Source organism: Chiloscyllium plagiosum, unplaced genomic scaffold, assembly GCF_037043375.1.
Source record: "Chiloscyllium plagiosum isolate Xiang-an unplaced genomic scaffold, Cpla_swu_hap1 HiC_scaffold_43, whole genome shotgun sequence".
In the NCBI taxonomy this organism is placed as follows: domain Eukaryota; kingdom Metazoa; phylum Chordata; class Chondrichthyes; order Orectolobiformes; family Hemiscylliidae; genus Chiloscyllium; species Chiloscyllium plagiosum.
The window spans coordinates 47,466,515-47,477,307 of NW_028270181.1; the positions used below are offsets into that span (position 1 = coordinate 47,466,515).

General features: G+C 45.8%; 1 non-coding gene across 1 annotated transcript; it reads left to right on the plus strand.

Moving 5' to 3' along the window:
• Positions 1-10,365: 10,365 nt before the first annotated feature.
• trnal-uaa (transfer RNA leucine (anticodon UAA)) lies at positions 10,366-10,447 on the plus strand. The gene has a single exon. It is a non-coding gene; the product is annotated as a tRNA-Leu (tRNA).
• Positions 10,448-10,793: the final 346 nt, after the last annotated feature.

The following is a 10,793-nucleotide window of genomic DNA, read 5'->3' on the forward strand; positions in this document are numbered from 1 at the left end:
TGTATTTATTCAGAATGAAAACACTTTTGCCTTTTCATTTCTGATCAGTTTTGCTGCAGATTATACCTCCTTGCCTTGGGGCTTTCACAGAGTGGCAAGAGACCGTTCGGCCCATCGTGCATTGCGGCTCATCAGGTATCCATGTATTACTGTCCCAGTTTCTAGTTTTGGCTCAAAATGTTGTGTACTAATGTTTCCAGAGCAAATGTGAATGCGATTCTCACTGTGAATGTAAACAACAGGACAATGGGACTGAGGTCTGACATGGTCACACTGTGTTGTAACCACCTTGAGGAACTGACCCTCATTGTCACCCACAGAGGGAGACACACAGAAACATATCCCGAGAGGAACAGATGTCTCAGGATCATACCAGCTCCTTGTGCTTCACTTCCGCTCTCTGCCCCACACAACAGCTTCTCTGACAAAGGCAGCTTTAGGTTGAACACTCGCCAGTTTGACAGACAATGAGAGATGTTGAGCTGAGCTGGAATTTAAAATGGACAATAGACCTAAATGTAAGTTTTAAATTCGAAAACACACTGATCTGAACCATTCAGATCCTCAGAACCTGACAAAACAGGACCAGCCATACACCTGTCTGACATTGAGCTGTAAAGGACCCAAAAGCAACATTCCATTTTAATACACGCTGATCCAATCCCTGCAGCTCGAAAGAACCTAAGAAAATAGCAACTGACAATATGCAATTGGCTGAACGAGCACGTTACACCCGAGACATGTAGGATGTAAACCTACAGTCGTCTGATTCAAAGTCAGATGTTTTATCTATTGCTTCACTGGCAGGATGCACACACACACGCTGGACACCTTTCCATATGTGATGTAAACATGGAGATCTGGGAAACAACATTCATAAGGTGATCAGCCAGCAAAGATAATCCACTTTGTGTTACAGGGCCTTTCAATGGCAAAGCAAATACATTGGTCCTCAGGTGCCTGCTTCTGTGTCGCCTGTTCTTCTGCAGGACGTCTCCAGCATTTTATTCACAGTCACTGCGCTATCTTATGATGCACTTCACTGAAATGTACTTTCATACTTGGATTTAGTGTCACTTCCAGTCAAGACCCTGAACAAATTCAGCGAGAAACCTCTGGTCATTTCCAGCATGGAATTTGGAATCAGACGATTTGAACGAAGGCTTTATTGGGGCCGCCCATCACCGCAGATCAACGCCTCAAAACGAGCTGCTGTTAGTATCAAACTGTTCTGTACCTTCCTGCAGTAAATCAGGTTAGCACAGCTCCGCTTTCCTCACATTGAAACCAGGACGGCAATATGAATTGTTTGGAAACTTAGAGAGAGAAACATTGCTGCTGAAGATGATGATGACGTGAAGATCATGCACAGAGTCTGGACAGATCAGGTCACAAATGTTACTGTCAACTTCAGTAGGGTCCCTGGTTCGGAGCCTGAGTTTGCAATGCCCAGACCGGGATACAATTCCCAGTCAGGAAATGAAGATTTATTTCTCTTCTTGTGAATTATCTTATTGAAAACTAACTCCTGCGTCCTCCCAGAACACAGACCCAGACCAACCCAGTCATTGTTTGCATCTATCTAGAAGGACAATAGCAACAGATACACGAGAGAACTGTAACCACAAATCACCCGTCTAGGATCTCGCCTTTCTGAGTTGGAAATATCTCGCTGCTCCTACAGTGCTTTTGGGTCGAGATCCTGGAACTCCCTCCCTAGCAGTATCATGGCTGTACCTTGAGTTCTTCCAGGGTTCTGTCAAGTAAATCAACATCTCAACATCTGGAGTAAATAGGGATGGACAGCGATTCCTATCCCATTGAATGGCGTCCGACGCCACGAATGAGTTTCGAACAGGGTGATTAGATTTACTATCGCGTGGAAACAGGCCCTTCAGTCCAACACTGTCCCTCCAGAGAGGAACCCACCCAGACCCATTTCCTTCCAGCTAATGCACCTAATACTTTTAGCAATTCAGCATGACCAATTCACCCTAAACTACACATCTTTGGACTGCGGAAGGAAGCCCACGCAGACACGGGGAGAATGTGCAAACTCCATACAGATAGTTGCCGGAGGCTGGAATTCAACATGAGACCCTAGTGCTGTGACACAACAGTGTTAACCACTGAGCCCCCGTGCGACCCCTGCGGTTTCAAGGTGGACACCTGCAAGTGATCGAGAGAAATGAGTCAGTGGAGCAGGGTGATTGAAATAAAATGAAAGGTGAAGACGCCTGGAAGGCTTGAATCAGTGAGTGAGAGAGGAGCTGGTGGAGCAAGGCTTAATGTTAGAACTAAAAGCTCAGCCTATACTGCCCACTGATGGTACTGACTCACACAACACCCCTGATCCATTCACCACAATGACCCTGTCCTCTTGGTGTGATATTCCCTCTCTGCATATTAACGCAGTTCATGGGCTCCAGGAGGGTGAACGCATCCTCTCTATCCTGTCACTTTAATGAAGATGGAGGTATCAGTTTGAACCCAACGCACTGGATTTTCACTGGGGAATGTCCAGCTGTGAACTATACTTTTCTGTATAAGAGGAGGCTGATTTAAATTCTCACCGAGCAACTTTAAACCCAAACAAATGTCCGAGTTACTATGATGGAATAGTTAATGAACTGCAGATATGGATTTGAAGAGCAGTGTCTGCGCTGTCGCTGTGGATTAATTCGTTAAAGCGCCTGGTAATAACCAGACCAGTACGGTGTCAAATCCTGGCGCTGCATGTCCTGTATATCGAAGGTTCGTTGCTTAACCATCTCGTAAATGCCATTTTGTTGACCCACCATACCGAAAGAGACGGCTCAGCATCCTTCCCGTGTTTGAGCTCAGCCCATTGGTATTTCATGTTACCACGTCCTGCCGCCTCCTGTGGTCCCATCAGTCAATGGTCTATCTTTCTAATTCCACTTTTATTCTCCCTCCTTCATTCCCACTTTGTTGGGAATAACGAGGTGAGGGAGGAGACACTGCAGATATCCCAGCAATGTTGTGGTAATGGCACACACACTGCAAGATGATACCCCTCGTTTTCTGCTGTCACCATTCATTCGTTCAATTGAAGCAAAGGCTTCACTTAAATCGTATAATTGGGGTGAAATTGTTTCTGTTTGGTGGATTATGAATTACATTAAGAATTGTAAAAGCTCATGATATTTTGAGTGAAGAAATGTCACCTTACCGCAGGCCTAAGTGACATACCCTCTACCCGGAGAATGCGAGTACAGTCCTACAAACTCTGGCCAGGGGCGGAGAGAGCCCATTAGTAGGTTACTCTCAAACTATCTCCGAATGTCAGACTTTTCAAAGATCAGAAATGGGAAATAGGGATATTGATAGACAGAGAGTGGGAGCATGTGGAAGAGAGTGAGGTGGATACGCAGAGGAAATGATAGACGAATAGAGACGCATTTTGAGATAGAGCCTGAAAATAGAAACTCTCCATTTAAAATGGGTGCTCACTGACAGAAAGGGGAAGGAAAAAGAACAACTGAAGGCCAGCGTTTCACCAGCTCAAGGCAACGGAATCAGCATCACAACCGGAAACGTCGGTTGACATTCTGAAAGTTGACATTTCCCGGCTAATGTAATATTCTGATAAATGTGCTGATTTGCTCAGTAAAACTGACAATTACTCTAGCATTAAAACAATAAAATGCATAACTACTCTGGTTCTGTCGATCTGAAACATTAAACCTGTTTCTCTCCACAGATGCTGCCAAGTCTGCCGAGTTCCTCTGTGAATTTCCCTTTCGGATTCAGAATTCCAGCATTCGCAGTGCTTTGCTTAAAGTTACTCTGCATTAAGTATGGGACAACACTTGATCAATTGTCAGCTCCATACTTCATTCCCTGCTTCGGGAAGGCTGTCCCCACGATTAATGGTACGAGGAAAACTCCACTTGCTGCAACAGTGAGAAAACTGAATCCTCACCAGTAGGCTAACAGAGAAAGCAAAAAGAAAAGGCACTGTGTGTTTTCATCATGAAACCGCTTTTCTCTTTTCATCTGTGATTATTTTAGCTGCAGATTAGTTTCTCCCTTTCTTCCGATTTTTACAGCGTGATAAAGACCTTTCGGCCCATCTGCAGTGCGGGTCATTGGACTTCCATCTATTCCAGTCCCAGTTCCCACAAACCTGCGTTTCTGATGTTACCAGGGCGAATCTAAATGGGATTCTCCCGGTGAGCTTAAATGACACAACAATGGGACTGAAGTTGGACATGGTCACATTATGTTGTATCACCGCCGAGGAACTCAACCTCATATTTACCCACAGAGGGAAACAAACAGAGGGCTCAGGATTAGTCCCGCTCCATATGCTTCACATCCGCCAGTTTCCCCGACCAGCTCACCACAGCTGGGCAAAGAGGTCTGCAGCACAGAAAATGCCCTTCGGGCCATCAAGTCTGCATCAGTCGAAGACTGGCCCCTGACTGTTTTCATCTCGTTTTCCAACGGTTGGCTCCTAGCTTCAACAAAGTTGGGATGGAATTGTTCAACTCATAGTGTCTCAAATTTCTCTGGGGATTTCTGCGTGTTGTAACCTGAAAGGCAGAGGGTTGCGGATTGCCACCATTCCCAACCTGTCTGGAATGTCTTTTTTCCCTTCTCCTGTGTTTTGATGGTGAAAGATGAAGATAGGGTGTAATCTCCCTTTTTATTTGTTGATATTACTGAATCACAACCGGTAGGATTCCAGGCTGTGAGGGTAAAGCCAAATGAATTTCAAGCTCATTGCCTTAAACACGCATCGACCACTACAGAACCACACTTTCCAGGTGTCTCTCATTGTGGAGCTGAGGAAGAGTGAATCATTATCGGGTTTGTTTGAATCCAATCACTTCACAGTTTGCAAAAGCGTTAAATTTTGGTGCATGGTGGGTCTGGTTATATCATCCTGATAGATGGAACGGACATTCATTTAAAACGAAGAACAGGAATTGCAAGAGAAACTCAGCAGATCTTACAGCATCTGTACAGAGAAAATCAGAGACAACATTTCAATACTTCATCAGAACTCGGTAATCTCCCACAGGTACTGCCAAACCCGTTAGATTCGACAGCAGTTTCTGTTTTTGCTTCAGATTCCAAGAATCCACAGTTCTTTACATTAACCATTAAAGCAATGCAGAAACCTCTTTGTGGTTCCTCACACGAAAGGATTACGTTTGGAGAACATTTTCATGACCCCACTCGACACACGGAACTGTGCAGCATCTAAAACAGATGCAGCAAGAATAACCATCGCTGTCGTCCTGGGGGCTCCTGAACCAGGAACCTTTCATTTAACAGCAGAATGCGCTGAAACTTCTAACCTAACACCTTGCACGGTCCTCTAAAGCAGCCTGTGACTGACTTCACACTTCAGTCTGCCCTTCCCAGAACGCCAACTGTCCTCTATCAGTTTTACTTTACCAGAATATAGACTGAGACATTCATTATGGCGGCATGGGAACAGTCTGATCCCACCCACTACAGACACACCCAAGGCACTGGGAACCAGCTCTCCTCCAACCGGGACCATCTCCCTTTGAGCCTCCCAGTGTCTTGTGTGATCCCGAGTTATTTCATTGATCTAGAGTCCAGATGAGATTTGTATTCCTCATGTACAGGAAGGAGAATTCTTTCAATGTCTCCGATCAGTTCATGTGGCGTCCTCTTAAAGAAGGGGAAGGTGTCTTGACTGTTTCTGCTCAGCCCGACAGTTCGCCCTTCTTCATTCTCCTCAGCTTCCATTTCCCAAAGAGTTCCCGAACATTCACAAAGCTGGAAACTGTGTTGTACGGGTTGCGCCTTTAACATTTGTGCACCTGCCAACTGACAATATTTTCCCCAAATCTCTTCACAATCCTTTGTCTTACACCGTGTCCAGGGATGACAAGTCCCGTTTTGTGGAGAGATTCCCGAGGCTGGTGAGTTTCTCTTTGGAGTAAAGATGGTTAACCGGCAATTTCCTGCGGCTGTTTAGAATGATGGGAGTGGGAACCGTGGGCATGGGCACTTTGATGAGCAGGAGGAAGTGTTGCCACTGATCAGAGGCAGTGAACAGAGGACTGGGATTAAAGGAATCTAATGAAAAGCAGCACTTCTGCGCAGTACATTCAAAGAATACTGCAGAAGCTCGATGGGTCTGGCAGTATCTGTGAGTGTGTATATTGCTGATTGAGAACTCTAGAAGCCTATATCTAATCAAATGATTGGCCTGGCTTGCTGAAGATTGAGCGAGAATGTACCCTGCAGGAAGTCGTTCAAGATGTCGTTGGCAGGATTTGACCCTGTATGGAGAAACATCAATGGATTTCTAATCAATCGCCTTAATCACTCGGCCACAAATAGCCTTGCACACGCCGGGCTTAATATTTCTTATAGAATGGAGAGTTGTAACCTGAAACATCAGTATTTGGCTTTACCTGTCCGCAGCATGACCCAGTATTCGCTGTCACCATCTCTTGGTTCAGAACGGAGGATGCTGGGAGAGCAAGTTGAATTTCACACACATTGGTGAGATATAAAATGGATGGGAAAGATCCGTTTTCATGTGCTGAGAGATTCATCAACACAGCAGTGGATCGAGAAAGAAACATGTCCTTGTACTTGCCTAGCGCTTTCACCGCCAGCCAATGAAGTGCTTTTGAAAAGATTCACCATTGCCAAACCAAAGTGCAAATCCGGTCGATTTATTTAATCAGAGGTCAAATTAGGAAAATGTTTCAAATACACACAGCTGGCACTGGACAGTGCAGACCTATTCTCAGGGGGTTATTCTGCTCTGATTTACGCCTGAGACAATGTGGGAACAGGGGGTTTTCTAACAGCGGAAGGGGTCACAAATTTCAGACTCTGATGAGAAGGATATTCTTTCTTTCAGAGGGGAGCAAATCTATGGAATTCTATAGGTCAGAGGGCTGTGAAGGCTAGCTGTATTCAAGACTGAGATAGACAAACATTGAGTTAATTCACAACCAAGGGCCACGGAGATCAGGCTGAAAAGGGAGGGGGGTGAGGATTAAACAAATCAGCCGTGATCTCATTGAAACCTGCCGCCCACGTGACCGGCTACATTGCTTCCACCTGCTCTCATATCTTTGCTGTTATTTGGAAGATGCGAGACCCCATTGTCAAAGAAGAAAAGCAGAAAGTTAGGGAGAGATGATTGCAGTCAAACTGTGTCAACATTATTTATTGGAAGGAATGCCATATTTGGCAATTTGCCAGATTTCTGTACTAACATGTCCAGCAGAGCTGATTAAGGGAGGGATTGAGCTGAGTCTTGGACAAGAAACAAACAAAGATTAGGGACATTTTTTTCTGACAAAAGAAATGGCCTTTCCTGATGCTCACAATGAAAGAGATGATTTCCAAGAAAAGACAGAGACTAATTGCCTGTAAACTAACCGATGACCAAGATATGGCTCGCGTTGTTCTATGGGACATATGTGATTTATTGATTATTGTTCTCCAAACTTCCTTTACACAGGAACCGGGAGTGGGAGCGGGGAAATTAAACCCACCCATGATTATTGCCATCTTTTATCACTCACACACTATTTATTTCTTGTATGTTTTATCTCACACTGTGATTCCTGCGAGTGGGCTTGTAAACTGCATCTGCTGGCGAGTTCTTTCCTCACTGTTCCTCATCTGTATCCAAACACGTTCTGCTCCTTATCTCCTGAATGAAGGTAATCTCTAACCATTGTATAAGTGTCACCAAAACCTCGGCATTTCACACGCCTCTGTATGTCATCTTCCAATATTAGTTCATACTTTACTGTGTTGCAATTGTCCATAATAAGCTTAAAAATACAAAATAGTAACAGGTGAACATGGGTTTCCAAGCATGTTCTTGCAGCTAAACCGCAGATTACTGCCCACAACACGATCACGGAAACATGAACCGAACCATCAGGCAACACAGAATAAGCTCAGCTCTAGAGGACATGTCAGGAGCAGCACCAGAAACACAACAGAAATATGTCTCTGCGCTACTATGTTGGATGTATTTCTCAATGAACAATCGAGAGTTACATGTGTTCCATCAGGAGTGACGTCACACCCGGAAGTAACCAGTGTCACAGACGGTCATGTGATCCAAGTTCCAAGCCCCGGAATCCGAGACACTCAGTGCCCTGTGGATAGCTACAAGGAACAGCCGTCCGTGGCGTGTATGGCTTAGTTGAACTTTATGAATGCAGCTCGCTAGTTGTCGGCCTGTTTCTCCTTTATAGTGTTTCATGCAGTCGCTGCGTGGAATCTATACAACCACGTTAGTACATGATGGGGATTGGGTGTTGTGTTCTGGTGAGTTTTGTCTGAGCGAGGCTGTCGGTTTATGTGCTGTTGTGAAAGTGTGTTCAGAGGAGTCTGACTGTCAGTTCCCAGCAATTTACTTTAATAAAGGGGACCATGCTTTTCAAATTGCCTGGTGGCATATGCTCGTTGTGAATTTCGTGTGCCAGACATCTGGGAATGAAGTCGTGGGGATATCCATTCTTGGCAAAGCAATTGTGTGGCAGTCCCGAATTGTCCCGACCAGCTGTCCCGAGTAGCAATCCGTACAGACGGCAAGGTTTGGGAGAACAGCTCAATAGTAATAGGACAGGGCAAACAGAAGGCAGCCAGAGAGTTTCTAGAAGCAGGGCACTCATCCGCGGATCCCATCAATAAGCAGATTCATCTGGACCCAGTCTGTAACCCCAAACACCAGAAGCAGCGGGAATGAAACCAAATCAATTCCAACTGCCACAGGATAGCAGCGCTTCACAACAGGCTCTGCAGCCCTGAGCATGTCACCCAGAAATGTGAGGAAAATGCTGCAAACCATCTTCCCAGCTCCGCCAAACATTCCAACAACAACTCCAGGAGGCACACGAGATCAACACCTTTCTGCTCCAAACCGCTCCGGTTTTCTGCAGCAGAGTATTGTACCCTGAACCCCCGGGAGCAAGGTGAGGATGCCAACCCGTACACGGCCAGGAACGGCAGTGAGAGCGAGGGCAACAGCTGCCATCGTCGGATGGACAGCCACAAACACTCCCTTTGAAAAGTACTTTGTCCATATGAAAGTCTGTGCAGCAGTATAACCCGGGACCCAAACAGCCTGCGCTGGGGATTCATATTCCAGACAATTTACGGTTGGTCACCGTTTTCCCTGAAAGTGAGTAGAGATTGATATTTCATTGCTGGTGTGAAACCAGATCCTACACTGAATCTGCTCGCCGGTTTTTGTTGCTGTGGTGAAACGGTGGGCAATCACGGTGTGAAACGTTGTTCTAGCTCTCTGGTTTCCTTCATTCCTGTCCTGGTCAGGGAGGCTGGGGATTGGTCCTCTCCATCAGAGGGAGGTACCAGCGCATTGTTGACCCAATTTAATCAAGAATGTCATTGGTCATCTTCACTTCCCATGGTTCATTGCTGTTCTGTTTTGTTGTATGTTACTTGAGCACTTTCTGGGACTTGACAATGCATTAAAGCTGCAGTATGTTTGGAAGCACGGTTTGGAATTGTCTCGCTGCCATTTGTGTGAGCAGTACATGACATAGACGACTCGCACTCCCTCAAAGTCAGCATGCCAGGGTGTCTGGCAATGGTTCTGCCGTTTCTGGTTTGCTTCTGTTCCACGCTAAGAGCTGTCAGTTTTTGGATTCGCTGGAGTGCTGAGGGGGTAACACAATTTGTGTGGTATTTTTCTTCAGCCAAACTCCACCCTCCAGGAAAAATAGCCAAACGCGCTGAGTAACAAACAGCACGCGTTTTTTAGCAAATGGTCTATTCAAGCTGGTGTCAGCTTCTGGAGCGTCTCAGAGTTGCCAAGCACGGAAACAGACCCTGCTATCTAACTTACCACTGCTAAACAGGTAACCGAAATTAATCTAACCATATTTGCCAAAATTTGTCCCATATCTCTCCGAACCCATTCAGATGCCTTTGAAATGTTGTGAGCGCACCAGTCTCTGCCACTAAATATGGCAATTCATTCTGTACACACGGAAATGTCTGTGTACAAAACAAGTGTCCCTCACATCCCCTTTAAATGTTACTGTTCTCACAATAAACCAATATTATCTCGCTTTGAACTCATGTGCCTTGTGAAAAATTACTCCCTGACTCTTTTCTCTGTCCGCCTGCCTCATGTCTTTATAAAATTCTGTAAGGCCATTCCTCAGCCCTGAAGCTCCAGGGAAAACTGTCGAAGCCTATTCAGCTTCGTGCTATTGTCCAAACAGTGCAAACCTTGCAAACCCTTTCAAATACTTTCTAAATTGCACCACGTTCGTGACTGAATGCGCGATCTATTAGTGCTTGAAGTGAAGCACTAGGAATGACAATTTTGACCCCCTGACCCTCTTGGGTAGTGTTGCCGAGTGGTCTAAGGCGCTGGATTTAAGCTCCAGTCTCTATCGAGGCGTGGGTTTGAATCCCACCACTACCGACGTCGCGGCGGGTCTACTGCAGGCAGTTGAACACAGCCGAACCTGTGCAGGTCCTTTCCGTTTTCGTTGTTATGTTTGCAGCTGCTCAGGCCTCTGATCCAGACTGACTCTGAAAACAGTGTGAGCCATTGCTGTCGGAGCCTCCTCATCCACTCTGCTTTCGGTCATATGCGTGGCCAGTTTTGGTGCCAGTTTCTGTGTCTCAAATGGTCAGCGCATTTGGCTGAAAGTTTGATGGTTCGAGCCCGGCCTTAGCACCGAGCCTCAATTATTTCAGTTCAAGCACTGAGACCAACCATGTACCTACACTGCAACCAGGAGAACTCACCCGAGTCCGCAGCTGGA